The sequence below is a fragment of the Oryctolagus cuniculus genome, chromosome 3 (assembly GCF_051225735.1).
Source record: "Oryctolagus cuniculus isolate XC-2025 breed Fujian yellow rabbit chromosome 3, ASM5122573v1, whole genome shotgun sequence".
Classification (NCBI taxonomy): domain Eukaryota; kingdom Metazoa; phylum Chordata; class Mammalia; order Lagomorpha; family Leporidae; genus Oryctolagus; species Oryctolagus cuniculus.
This window is the reverse complement of record NC_142869.1, coordinates 52,813,069-52,828,493: the sequence shown is the minus strand read 5'-3', so window position 1 is coordinate 52,828,493 and position 15,425 is coordinate 52,813,069. Positions and strand designations below refer to the sequence as shown.

Below are 15,425 nucleotides of genomic sequence, written 5' to 3'. Positions count from 1 at the left end.
AGCAAAGTGGGAGGAAACCTGAGAAGCTGTAGTAAGAAAAAGTATAGAAATGCTTTATTACTTAATCAGCCATCAGCCAATAACTTTTTTATGCATGGCTACATTCTTCGTTCAAAAATGTATTGGAGGGGGCCTAACGAGGGGACGCAATGGAGGCATCTAGCCTCTGCTTTGCCTGCCCCGCGGCAGGCAGCCCCCGGAGGTCGGGCCCCAGAAGCCTGGGAGGAAGCAGAGCCACTTGGTTATCAAGGGAAAGCGCGCGGCCCTCGGCTTTCTGCTGCCTCTCGCAAGCATTGCGACTTGGATCTGGATCCTGCAGCGGAAGCAGAAAAAGGCAAAGGAGGAGGAGGAGCCCAAAGAAGCCCGGTGGCTTCCGGTTTGGGTCTCCCTCCCGTGCCCAGGAGCCTGGAGCCGGTCCCGCCACGCCCGCACCTCCCCTTGTGCCCCTTGCAAGGCCCAGCAGCCATTTGGCCAGAGTCTGCAGTCTGCCCTTTTGTGCTTCCTTTTCTTCAGGTAGCCTGTCTCTTTAAAAACCTCACTTCTGGGGGTGAGGGGGTTACCTCTTCCCATTGTTTTGTTATTCCGAGGGGGCTCACCCCAAACTTTTGAAAGTAGCCATGTAAATAAAAAGGTAGAGGGGCCAGGGCTGTGTGACACAGCAGGTAAAGCCACCGCCTGCAGCACTGGCATCCCATATGGGCATATGGGCAGTCATCCCATATGAGAAATCTCCACTTCCCAGGAGGCTCTCTGTTGTGCCTGGGAAAGCACTAGAAGATGGCGCAAGTCCTTGAGCCCCTGTGCCCGCGTGGAAGACCTGGAGGAAGCTCTTGGCTCCCCTGTCTGGGGAGTGAGCCCCCGGATGGAAGATACAGCTGTCCCTGCCTCTGCCTTTCAAATAAACAAAGAAATCTAAAATAAAACGATACATGAGTAATACAATATTTGAGAATTTAAAAAATGTGAAAATAACTAGCTGTACATTTATGTTTCTTTTCACAGATAAAATAACAAAATTTTTAACAAATGTGGGTCTCCAGCATTGTAACAATTATTTGGTATGATGACACATCCATATTTCAGATGTTATGTTACATAAAGTTAAACTGGTACTAGTGGTGACTGGAAGGTTACTTGAGGAATAATCAGAGCAATGTAGACTTTAAAAACTGTAAACAAAAATATATGTGCATTTTAAATCTACACAAAACAAGTGTTCATGGAGAAGATAGCAAACACTTGTACATTAGGTCAGATGCATTTTGTCATTTTCTTCAACTTTTTACAATGTTGTTTTGGTCATCTTGCTTGTTTGTTTATGAAACAACCATTTTCTGACTCTTGGCATAGTTTGCTGACTCCTTAACTCATTCATAAATCCAAATCTCAGTAATAAATCTTTATTAGTCTACATGAATCAGGATGACATAACTTCCCTTACAATAGTTGTTTTAGATATTTCTACATGATAAACCTTTGCTCAACAAGACGAGAACGAAAGTATGCTATCTTCCAAGGCTGAGACACTTTTCTTTTGAAAATGATCTTTGCTCTAAACACAGTTACAAGGAAGAATCATGAGAGTCCCTTTTACTTGTGACATCTGCATGTGACGCCTGAGGCTGAAGCAGCCATCTGGTAACCATGAGGACTACCCTGAGATAAAATTAATGTACTGTAAATGATGGCAACAAGAAAATTGAAGGAACCCAGAGCCTCCAATTACCAGTCTCAAGGCATCCTACTTTACACATATATGATGTGATCTAATAAGTAACCTCGTTATTTTAATTTAATTTAATTTAATTTATTTGAAAGGCAAAGTAACAGAGAGAGGGAGACAAAGAGACACAGAGAGATAGTCATCCATTGGTTCACTATCCAAATGGCTGCAACTGCCAGGGCTGGGCCAGACTCAAGCCAGGAGCCAGGAGCCAGGAGCCAGGAGCTTCCTCTAGATGTCCCGCATGGGTGCAGGAGCCCAAGCACTTGGGCCATCTTCTGCTATTTTCCCAGGTGCATTAGCAGGGAGCTGGATCGGTAGTAGAGCAGCCAGGACTGGAACAGGCACCTACATGGGATGGCAACCTTGCAGGTGGCAGCTTTACCAGCTATATTACAGTGCCGGCCCCGTGTGATCTCATTATTTGAGCTACTTATGCTGCTTTCCCCTCTTTACCTGTAGCCAAATGTAAACTGAGTTATAGCTAGATGTATTTTTTCTTCTACAAATAAGCTGTTAATTATTTTAAAACATTTTTAGATTGAAGGATGATTGAAGGATAACACTGTTAAAATTAGTACTCCAAAGCACAGGCCAGAATCTTTTCTATCCTTAAATCTGTTTTGAAATTAAAACAATGCCTAATAAATTTCCTTACTATAAAATAATGAAATCTCACATTGTATTTTCAGAATATACATAGATGTGGGGCAGGCGTTGTGGCGTAGCAAATAAGCCTCCACCTGCGATGCTGGCATCGCTTATGGGTGCTGGTTCCTCTCCTGGCTGCTCCATTTCTGATCTACCTCTCTGTCAATGGCCTGGGTAAGGCCCAGAAAAAGTGTCTGGGCCCAAGCCACCCATGTGGGAGGTCTGGAAGAAGCTTCTCCCACTGGCTTCAGCCTGGCCCTGTGCTGGTGGCTGAGGCCATCTGGGGGTGAATCAGCGGATGGAAGATCCCACTCTCCATGGAATATTAAATATTAAATATTTAATATTAAATATTAAATATTTCTTAAAAAATTAAAAGAAAACATGGATGAAAGGTGAAAGAAAATATGGAAGACATGAAGCAAAATATTTTGTACTTAAAAAGATTAGTATAAAAATAGTGATTTAAAAATATTAAGATATAAACTCCCTCTCCCTCTTTGATTGCACTATGCTGCCTATAATCTTGTTTACTAAAGCATTTGCTAATCTAGTGGGAAACTTCTTTTAGATTTGGCTCCTGTTACAGGAAGTTATGATTTTCTGGAGAATTACTTAATATGACATTTCCTAATGTCAGCTAATGAGTCAAACCCAAGGCTTATCTGTATTTCACATTGGGACAGTTTCACTGCTTGAAAAAAAAAAAGACTTTTTTTTTTTTTCTGTGATGTATGGTTTCATAAAACAGAGGAGTTTCCTTCAAGAATAAAGACATCAAATGCTTTTAACTGTGTAGACCTGAGTTCCTATTAGTGCAAGTAATGGAAAGGAAAACAAATCCCTGAGATCAGACTTGGTTCAAGGCTGGAACCACAGCTGTTGGTGACTCCGTCCATCTGTTTGGATGACACCTTGGGTTCAGTTTCTCTGAATCACTGCTGTGAAGCAGCAGGAACATGAGGCCTTCGAGTCCTGTTCCTCCTGGAGCCATTAATAAGTGGGTTGTGAGCCTCTTCCAAGAAGCAGTGAGACATCAAACCACGAAAGAGTGAGAGCCCTGGATCCCGTAATCAGTGCCACTTCCTTGTATCCACAGCACCCAAAAGCAGTTCTCTTTTCCCCTTTTCTCCTCCCACTGAGTGTTCACTGTTCTGCACTTTTATACAGACTGGTTAGTCTACGTTGTCATTCTTTTTTTTTTTTTTTTTTCCCCAACCAAATTCTATCTGACACACAACCACGTAATCAGAGATCAAATAATGTTTTCTTCTTCAACATTCTATGTCCTTTCATTATTGGTTGTGGGAATGTAGACCAGAGATTTGATATTTTTATAAGCTACTACACATCTTAATAGTTAGATTGACTTACAAATGTTTTAAATTTATCACATTGTAGACTTTTGTGTCCTACAAAAGATCTAATGTACAAAAAACTGTTTAGTTACTGCTAATATATTAATATGTTAAAAATTGAATCTTTTTATTTAAATTTCTTGATAGAACTGAAAAGTATATTGTTTTACAAAATGATGGTTTCTTCTCATGAAAATGTTTATTCATAGAATATCTTATCCCCCACTGCCATCCCATTTAATTGGTCCGCTTTTGGAATATTTGTCTTGTTTTCTTCAAGAAGAAAATTGCTTGATACTCCTTGTGACCCAATTATTGTACTTTTTTCCTTTGATACTTAAGCACACCCCAGATGCATCTTTTATGCTGCTATGTAAGTTTCTGGGGAGATCTGAAGATCTGAATTGCTAATCCAGAAGTACAGATATGTTTCTCACATACATTCTTGAGGACCATCCGTGGACCAGCAGCCACTCATGACTTTTACCCTTTTACCTATGAGGATTACAGTGCCTCCAGCGGTTACTTATTGCTCTCTGGTTTCTGAAGAAGGAAGTGATAATATCTGAGAAAGGAATTTAGAACCAGATAAGACTGAGACTCAGGAAAAGTCAGTAGCCCAGGGGAAAATGAGATATGTGACCCTGGTCAAGAAAGGCTGTACAGTATTTGTTCTTCTTTGTTGACTAGCTGACAATATTGGGATGAAAATAATGCAAGGAAAGCATATTTTTCCTTAAATAATTCAAGGAAAACCCATGGTCCTGCCTATTGCTCTTTCTCCTAGAATTCACATCATGAAGTAAGCCATACTCAATAAAACACACATGGTATTCTTATTTAACAAATGTACCGTTAACAACCAATTTGTGGCATCCTCTTCTGCACACTCCCTACACCCACCCTGCTGCTGGTGTATGTATTCAAACTACTTTGATGCCACTTTAAAGCACCTATTCTGGGCATCAGAGTATACATTTCTGGATAGCCATCCTCACGTTGATTCAAATAAACCCTCTTATTCTCACCCTAATGTGCCTCAAATTGCTTTCTGTGCAAACCTATGAAATAGTTGGGACCCAACAGGGCTATGACAAAGATTAGTGCCTCAGGAACTTTTTACTATTTTAAGGGCTTCTCCTGATGATTGCCAACTTAAAAAAGCTTTAAAAGAGTTTCAGAGCTCACCACATATGGGGAAAAAGATTTCTTTTGCTATGTGAATTGAAGCTAATCTAAATTCCTCCTGATTAAACATCTTTCCTCAGTTGGCATATTCTTCAATAATTCCTGAAGGGGAAAATATACCAAAAAGACATTAATTCTGGAAGTCTGGAACGACAATAAAATTATGGGTACTGAAAGGAAGGTCTGGATCTTTCTAGGACGGATTGCTTATCTCAAAATTTTGGATAATCCATATTAGCACCAGAATGTGGAAGCCTTCCTTTGTTATATCCTTGTTTTCTTTTCTCATTGACTGACTTTTTTTTTTTTTTGCCAAATGAGATTAAGACTCAAGTGCAATATAGAAGAATGTGAATAATACGCACATTGCATATAATTGTAAAATTAAATTCCAATGCTAAAATAAATTATAAATAAATAAATTATACATAAATAAATTATGTGTAAAATATTTGTCATTTGAGATGATCTGTTGGTCTCAGTTTGTTAAAAAAATGAGCAGCCGTCACCTTTCACAAAACAGAAGGTTTTATTATGTATTTACTTCCCTAGGTGTCTATGTAAGGAAACAGCCAAGAAGAAAAAATGTAAAGAAAATTATGAAAAATTTTCATAGGAAACCATCAGGGAAAGCAATCTGTTGTTCCTAATAAATCTCTATAGGTGCCTGATGACTGAATACTCACTGTTTTGGAAACTGAATACTCACTGTTTTGGAAATGACTACTGAACAGGTGACTACTTGATTATTTTTAATCATGTGGAGCTCATTTGTCATCCAAAATAGAAGAGACTGAGATACTAGCTTTTTTTTTAACACAGGATATATTTTCATTTATTTGACTCTTCACTAATTTCCTTTTTTTCCCAAAGAAATCTTTTATTTAATGAATAAAAGTTTCATAACTTTAGGAAAATAGTGATTCTTCCCACCATACCCACCCTCCCACCCACACTCCCACCCCTCCACCTCCTCCCCATTCCCAGTCCTATTCTCCATTAAGATTCTTTTTTTTTTTTTTTTTTTTTTTTTTTACAGGCAGAGTGGACAGTGAGAGAGAGAATCAGAGAGAAAGGTCTTCCTTTTGCCATTGGTTCACCCTCCAATGGCCGCCGCGGCCGGTGCGCTGCGGCTGGCGCATCGCGCTGATCCGAAGGCAGGAGCCAGGTGCTTCTCCTGGTCTCCCATGGGGTGCAGGGCCCAGGCACTTGGGCCATCCTCCACTGCACTCCCTGGCCACAGCAGAGAGCTGGCCTGGAAGAGGGGCAACCGGGACAGAATCCGGCGCCCCGACCGGGACTAGAACCCGGTGTGCCAGAGCCGCAAGGCGGAGGATTAGCCTATTGAGCCGTGGCGCCGGCCAAGATTCATTTTCAATTAACTTTGTACACAGAAACCAACCCTATACTAAGTAAAGATTTCAACAATTTGCACACACAAACACACACAAACTGTTTGAGAACAAGATATTAGTTTTTGAAACAAATATTGTTATCAGAAATACCATAATGAACAATTAGACTGCTTATCTGAGATGAAATAATTAGTTTGTACAAACAATAAGTTTAAGTGCCCCATTGTATAAACATGTCCCTGGATATACTCATCTAATATAGTTCCTGGCTTATCTTATCTAGGGGAACTGATAAATTGTATGTTCTAGGGCCCTAGAATTTCTCTTCTTATTTGTGCTCATGTTTTATATTTTAATATAGCATTAAAATGTAATTTTAAAAAATAGTCTTTCTACTTGCAGCCACAATGAGTTGACAGGGACTGTATTTATTCATTCAAATATCACTGGTCAGTGTAGGACAGTGATTTCATAAAGAAGGGAAACAAAAGCTCAGTCTTCCACTCCCATGTCTGCTCTAGTATATTGACAAAGAGAATTTCCACTAACAGGCAGGGAGGAGGAAGTGTGGTCTCCCTGACTTTAGCAGCAAAAGTGAGGAACCTGGGAAGGCTGAGAGAGCTGGCATAGGCAGAGAAGTGTGTCAGAGATGAGAAAGCTATACAGAAAATGAGATCCAGGAATCCTCAGGGAGACCTCAAATTTTTCAGTGAATACTGAGAGAAAAGTACCCAACTCTTGGTGTGATACCACTTAAAAGGGTTAAGGGGAAACATTTGGAGTACACATAAAACTAGGAATATTTCCTGTCCCCAAGTTTCAAAACTCTCAATTCATACAGCTTCAATATGGCATTCAGGAAGTTGCTTGCCTCAGTAGTGGGGACAAATTAACCATAGAATAAACATTACTTGATCCTGCCTAATAAAGTGTAACAGGAAAACAACAAAATATCAAATGGTTTCCAAACAATTTAACTATATTTCAGAATACAGCTCGATAATATTTATAGAATATCATACATTCAGCTTCTAGGAAAGTAAAATCCACAATATCAGGTATGATGAAATTAAGTTTAGAGATCATAATATCAATATTGGAATTAAAAACATATGGGATTAAAAATAGATTAAGGGATTGCAGAAGAAAAGATTAATAAACTTGAAGACATAATGGCAGAAACTATGCAAATTTAAACAGAAAAATGAAAAACAAGGTAAAGAAAAACACGAAAGGAGCATTTGTCAATTGTGGAGTAACTTTCGGCATCCTAATCAGTGGACATGCAAATAGGCTCCTGGAGAAAAGAGAAAATACCATGAAGATGAAAATGATACCAGATGGAAGTGTGGATCTCTATAAAAAATGAAAATGCCAGATGGCAAACTACATGATGAATAGAAAAGACTTTTTTAAAAAGTTATTTCTCTTAAAAAGATAATTAGTTCATCTACTATAATCAATGTACCGCATTAGTAATATATGACATTAATAACACGGTTATCAGGATCTGAGATCTGTTGGAACTTTCTATGAGATGCTTTTAAAAGATCATGAAAAATGTATATTATGAAAACAATCTATGCATGGACTTCAAATTTTTGTACCAAAACATGTAAATATCTTTTATTTTTTTGAAATTTTTGAACTATTCTCAATTATCTTCACAAATATCTTTAAATTTAAATGTATTCTAAATAAAAATTTTATTTAAAAGGATTTCCAACTATTTATATCCAATACACTAACACCATACTATATTGACTATAATATACGTAAAAACAGGAGTCAGTGTTTTGGTATAGTGGGTAAAGCTGCCATGTTTATTGTTGGCATCCCACATGAGCACCAGCTCATGTCCTGGCTGCTCCACTTCCAATTCAGCTCCCTGATAATGGCCCAGGAAAAGCAGCCAAAGATGGCACAAATGTTTGCATTCCTGCCCCTCATGTGGGAGACCCGGCTGAAACTCTTGGCTCCTGGCTTTAGCCTAGCCCAATGCTGGCTGTAGCAGCCATCTGAGGGGTAAACCAGTGGATGGAAGATATCTTTACCTTTGTCTCTCCCACTCTCCCTGTAACTATAACTTTCAAAATAAATGAATAAATATTTTAAAATAAAGAAAAATGTATATAAAACAAAATTCATCACACTCCAGGAAGAAAAAATGGCAATATGTTGTTTCAAACTTCATCAACTATAAGAGAAATACCACTTGAAAGTAGACTATGCTAAATCACAGATGCATATTCTAAACCCAAAAGCAACCACTGAAATAAACTACAATATTCCAGCAAATAGACCATTACAGGAGATGCAATGATATTGCATGTAATACTCAGTCCAAAAGAAAATCTAAGAAATGTAAAATATGAAACATCAGAACCAAAACAACAAGGATAGCAAGGTGGTGACTAAACCTGAACATATCAAATATCAGAAAAAGGATTACTATAAACACTGCAAGATTGGAAAGTGAAATAGTCAAACACAGATTTTAATAACCAACCCCCACTATTATATAGAAAAACTATGCAAAAACACTTCCTGAAGATACTAAGATTTGATCTGGATGAGCTTGATCTAATTGACCTTCATAAAATATTACATTTTTACAGTAGTATAACCCACAAACTTTTCAAGGCAGGGCATTCACCAGTTTAGAGTATATTCAGGGCCATAAAGCATGATTCAATAAATTAGAAATCATTCAAACCATGCAAAGTATGTACTGTGGTTCTAATGTAATTAAATTATAATAGATATACCATGAAGTTTATCATTTTAGTTAGTTTAAAATGTACAACTTCATGGCCATAGTTACATTCATAATGCTATGCATCCATCATAACAATCTATTTCCAAAATTTTTCACCATCCCAAAAAGCAACTCTGTATTAAGCAAGTATTCATCATTTACCAAAAGCATTGCTATTATTCTGGAGACTCATCCATTCTCTGAGCTTTACTCTGTGTTTAATTCTTGAGTGAGGAGTGAGATGATTCTTACAGATTAATTAGCATAATATTTAGGGATTGGATAGAAATGGTGGCACAATATGCTTAGTAATAAATACACTATTTGCTTTTTTATCAGTTTCCTATTGATGGCTATTTTTACATTCCTGATGTTGAAATAACTTATGCTGCAACTAGATAACATATAACATTTGTTCAGTCACTGTATAATTGAAGAATTTCTTGCAATAATCTGTCTCTCCAGAGATGTGTTGTCTACTAGATGGAATAACTGGGATAAGTGTTGCAGCACTGGGACTTCTATTATTGTTCATGGTACTCTATTGTTTGTTTTTAAATTTTTTATAGGCCGGCGCCGCGGCTCACTAGGCTAATCCTCCGCCTAGCGGCGCCGGCACACCGGGTTCTAGTCCCGGTCGGGGCGCCGGATTCTGTCCCGGTTGCCCCTCTTCCAGGCCAGCTCTCTGCTGTGGCCAGGGAGTGCAGTGGAGGATGGCCCAGGTGCTTGGGCCCTGCACCCCATGGGAGACCAGGAGAAGTACCTGGCTCCTGGCTCCTGCCATCGGATCAGCGCGGTGCGCCGGCCGCAGCGCGCAGGCCGCGGCGGCCATTGGAGGGTGAACCAACGGCAAAGGAAAACCTTTCTCTCTATCTCTCTCTCTCGCTGTCCACTCTGCCTGTCAAAAAAAAAAAAAAAAAATTTTTTTACAAGCAAGAGAGAACATAGGATCCCAAAGGGAAGCCTGAACGGAGCTGAAAACACTGGATTTGAGATGAACCCAGTGTTCCCTGCTAATTATTGATTTTTCAAAGACGGTAAAGATGATTAATTGCTCTCAGCCATTAGACAGCTGAATGAGGCTCTGGTGCTATGTAGCAATTGGAAAAGTGTAGACAAGGAGTGTAGGACAGTAGAAACTCATACCCATGGAGTTGATACACAGTAATAAGAAAGCAGTCACTGCTGATCCCAGAAAGACAAGAAGGATGGCTAGGATGAAAAGAAATCATTAGAAAAATGTTCACCTTTTCCTTATTTCAGTGACACTTGATATTCAGAAACAAGGACTTCCATAGACATTCAAGCTGTTGAAATCAAATTTCTCCCAATGTGCATGGCAACAATTAGAAAGAATTATGTGGTGTTTTTATATTGCTATAAAAGATGGCAGAATCTAACTGTGATACTTCTGCATTTAAAAATATATTTTGTGTTTTGAAGAGCCAATGCCCCAAGTTGAATTTCCCAAATGAGTTAAATGCTGTAGATGATGAACAGAAAAAAAGTGGTTGGTTAGAGAAACTCTTTACTGGTAATGGATGAATGAAATTGTAGTAAAATTAATAGATCACATCTATGTAACTGAGTAAGTTGGTAGGAAGATTAACTTATTTTAATCTTTATTATCATTCAACTTATGTAATCTATCCTAATGGTTGAGATTTTGGGGGAAAGTTCCATTCTGAGTACTTCTCTTCACCTTTTGTCTCTGCCTTTTTTATTTTTAATTTTGGACATGTATGTGAATTCTGTATTTTTTCTGCTATCAGGTAAAAATATCAGTTGAAATTTATCTTGGCAACTCATGACTAGAGTCTAGGGTGATTACTGATGCCATAAACAAGAGTGTCAAATTGTTAAGTCAACAACAGGAGTCACTGTGTACTTACTCCTCATGTAGAATCTCTGTCCTTAATGAGTTGTTCAATGTGAAGTAATGCTATAACTAGTACTGAAACAGTATTTTACACTCTGTGTTTCTGTGTGGGTGCAAACTGATGAAATCTTTACTTAATATATACTAAATCGATCTTCTGTATATAAAGATAATTGAAAACGAATCTTGATGTGAATGGAATGGGAGAGGGAGCAGGAGATGGGAGGGTTGTGGGTGGGAGGGAAGTTATGGGGGGTGGAAGCCATTGTAATCCATAAGCTGTACTTTGGAAATTTATATTTACTAAATAGAAGTTTAAAAAAAAGAAAATATGAATTCAAAAAAAAAAAAAAACCAAAAAAACAACTTGTGACACTGAAGTTAACGAGCCAGCCTTTCCTAAAGAAGCTATAATACATTTAACAACTGGTTAGATTGCTGGGTGCTCTGGAAATAAATTGAGCTCTTTGAGCCTGTCCTGGTACATTTAATAGTTTGTCATTCTGTCTCATAGACTTCTGCATTTGAATAATGTAGGTAACCAAAATCAGGACATTAATTCTTAAGGAACAAGTAAGTTATAAAAACAGTAGTTTATTACAAAACATTTTTCCATTTCACATATTATCATTTTAAAATCTAACACGAATGCTTATAATATAAAATTCTAGTCAAAATAGTTGCACAATCAAAATGAAACACAGATTCATGGATATTCAGATCATCTAGTGCAAGTTGATGACCTAATCTATTCGAATGAGAGCCACATTTCCAAGAAGAGTTTAGAAGTAGTCGTTGGAAATAACACAAATGTGTAAAGATATCAGAATGTACCTTAAAGGAAAATAAACTGAAACCAAAAATTGTAATAACATACATAATAGAGAGACAAACCAAATAGAAATATATACACATCAGTAAAGATGTCAACAAGATTCTATGGCCACCTGAATAAGACAAATTTGGTTTCATTAGAAACTACTTGCATTGATAAATGTAGGTATTTTAAAATTTTACTTTGGCTTTAAGGTTTTACTTTGTTATGTTAGTTATTTCTATTTCCATTAATATTTTCAGTTTCTGCTGATCCCTGTTAAAATTTCACAACATTTTATTGAACTATTTTCTACTCAAATAAGTTTTCAGAGGACTTTATCCATTAGTTTAACGGGTAGCTAAGATATGAAGATATGCCCTGAAATAATCATGCAGTAGAATGATGAATTTAAAGGACTCCTTATAGTGTTTTATAAAAGATTACCTTAGGTTCAAAACTTTTGAAATATCTCAATTTTTTTTAACTTTGACCCTCTGATATAAACGTTATGCGTTTACACAGAAAATGCGATCTTCTCAGCTGTATGCTTCCTGCTTGGGTTCTGCCTCTACGTTTATGTTATCTCCTATTATACAAAGTCATTTTGTGACTAATTTCCAGAGCTCTGAGTCACAGTGTGGCTGTGGCTTATCTGTTCTTTTCTCCCTCATGGTACTGGTCTTAGCTCTCATTTTTTCATAGTTCCTTATACAAATGAGATTTTTCCATAAATAAATAATTGTTGTCTCATAGTTTTGTGGTTGACGGTCACTATATTATGTACTCTTCTTAACTATAGAAGCAAAGTTTAATCATTTCAGAACCAGCAAGAATATGACAGTGTATCATATGGGTATGGAATCTATTGTTTTAATTTATGTAACTGAAGAATATACAGACTTGATCACAAGTATTCTTATTTAAGTATCTTACAATCTTTGCTTTAGTCTTTAGAGACTTGTAATATATTTCCTTAGAGAGATTTAGTAAATGCTGGCATGAAATACTAAGATTAAAATAGTTTTCCTATTTATATTTCGTTTTAAAAATCTCCAGCTAAAGGCAAAGAAGTTTCTTTACATAGAAGCTGACAGTCTCCTTGTATGTTACTAAATAAAATTTTAAGGTAAACCAAACTTCAAGAAATTTCAATTAACCGGAAACAATTAGTAAAGAATTCTACTACAATGTTAAAATTATAAAAAGGCTGCATCTCCCCAATTATTGACAAAAATGTTCTTGATCTTAAATGCAGAAACATGTACTGCACACACATGCATTTAAGAAGTTAAGTGCAAAATGCTGAAAACAATTTTGCATCGCAAAGCGAGTTTACTTTGTTCACAGGGAAGGGCTGATTTTCATTTTAGAAAAATAACACAATGATTCGACTTTGCCTGCTTTTCTCTAAAGAAAGAGGAGTAAAAGTTATTTCCCGTGCACCAGCCAGTATGTTTGCAAATACTCACGAGTAAAATCTCTGAAGAAAGGTCTTGGAAAGATTTTTTCAAAACGGAGTTGAGGCTGTTTTGTCTTCCCTTCCAGGTGATGAGAGTGGATTTATCTTCTCTACTTCTTCTTTTAAAGAGTCACAGAGGTGGGAGTGGAGGAGACTGAAAGAGATGCAATCTGATCCTGTTAACAGTGAAGGGGCAAGGTAAGAATTTGCCGATGAACCAGCCCAAAGTGTGTCCTGTCATTTGGGCCAAGAGGGAGCGTCCGAGTTCCTGTCAGAGCTCACAGGCAGCTGGGAGTAGCTGGGCTTCCTGTGAGGTCACTCCAACTCAGACTCCACTTTGTCTAATTTCGCCAAACTCTCCCAAAGCCCTTTTTTTTTATTTTTTCAAGAGGAGAAAAGAGACAAAGGAAATAGCTTACATTAAAATTTCAGACATCATTATTTTTTAATATCTATTTTTGTTACTTTCAGAATTTTTTGTAATAGTTTATTGAAAACACGTTCCTTCCTGAGTTTTTTTTAATTACATATTTATTGTAATGTTGTTAATCACTGAACTTTTTTTTTATTCTTCAGATGAATTTGCTTAGTATATTTAGGTGAAAAAATCTGAGGGCTACCTGAGGAAAATCTCATCAGAGAAACAATGTATTGTGCTGTAAGTTGCAGAATTTCAGCCTGTGAACCAAACCTTGGCTGTTTGCCATCTTTGCAACTTTGGCCAAGTTATTTAAATTCTCTCTGCCTTGGTTTCTTTTTCTGTAAAATGGTGATAAGCAGATATTCTTGGATTGAAATAAGTATTAATTAAATAAGTATTAAATATATATATATATATATATTCTCCAACATGTGGCAAACCTACATAAATGCTGACTCTTGCTGCTTGTTTATATTACTACTGTGTTGCTGTATTTTACAGAAAATATAAATATTTAAAGACGTCACTTAGCCTTGCTCTGACGTAGGTACCTATCATGAAGGTTCACTTAGTGGAATTATGATCCTATCAGACTAAAATCACTAGGAATTTAGCAAGATGGTACCATTTACTGCAAACTGAAGTCATTTGATTAGAAAATCTTCCAGTTTCTTGTTTTCTCTGTCTCAGTTTCTCTTTGTGCCTTCAACTGTTCACACTCTTCCCTTTGACATCTGTCTATGGAAGGGATAATCTTTCCTCTTATGTATTTATAATATTTGTCAAATAATTAGTAGGTGACACAAAGACTAATCTCTCATACCCAGCTGATGCAGTAGGTCCTCTAGAAAGGTTGAGTACCATCTGCACAGCTGCGATTCAGATCATGCAGTCTGACTTCAGAGCACAGGCTCTTAGTTCCTCCTCTATGCTTTTTCTCACCCATGGTCTGAATTTCAAGCCATGTTATGAATTTAACCCTTTATTACCTCACTCTATTGCTCAACCACCATTGATACTGCTGATTGTGGAGGAATGATCTGTTAGTGATACTACAATGGACACTGACTAATGTTTTGGCCAATCTATGGGCTCTGTTAGGTAGATAAGCTCAGCCAATCAAGTTCCTTCCTTGGAAATGTGAACTAATATAGAAAAAAGTGGACAGGACATGCCAGAGCCTGAACTGAAAGGTCAAGCCGAGAAAGGCTGGAGGCCATAATGATTGTATACAAGGCTATGTGGAGAAAGGTACTTGACAGGGAATGTTGAAAAGGAGAAGTGAAAGAGAATTTGTAACCTCTGAGCTAGAACTAGGGAAAGAATGAAAGCAAGAGTAAGAGTGAGAAGCAAGTTGATAAGAGTGTGACGCCACAATTATGGTACCTCCGCAGGGCTCGTTCAACTGGTCCTAAGTACTCAAGAATTTATATCCTTGCCATAAACCCATTTTTGTCCTATAGTTGTTGAGAGAATATCTTTTTCTTGTTGTTTTAAGAAATCTATCTGAAAAGCCACAGCTGTACTGACATTGTGTTTTGCAAAGATCGTCAATTTCATATTTGCATGGCACTTGGCATTAATGAAAACTTTTCATCACTTTGTTTCCACATAAATCAGACAAATTTGGGTATTTTCATGCTCAAGAGAATGTAGGAACTTGAAGTCAATGCCTGATCCTGTAACTCACAGAACATGTAGATCCATTGCTTCTTTGTCTGAGGTGTGTGTGCAATCCTTTTGGGGGTTTTTATTGCTTATTTACCATTTCAGTTTGTAAGATTCTAAGTTAGTTGGAAAAAAATAAATTTTCACA

At 37.4% G+C, this 15,425-nt stretch overlaps 1 protein-coding gene across 2 annotated transcripts in view; it reads right to left on the bottom strand.

Annotated features, from left to right (window-relative positions):
- The window catches only part of TFPI (tissue factor pathway inhibitor), a 66,504-nt gene extending 52,982 nt beyond the window's left edge, over positions 1-13,522 (bottom strand). Inside the window, exon 1 of one of the 2 annotated variants that reach the window (XM_008258418.5) lies at positions 13,199-13,522. The gene's annotated coding sequence lies outside the window, so the exon portion shown is untranslated. 2 annotated transcript variants of the gene reach the window in all.
- Between the last annotated feature and the right edge of the window lie 1,903 nt (positions 13,523-15,425).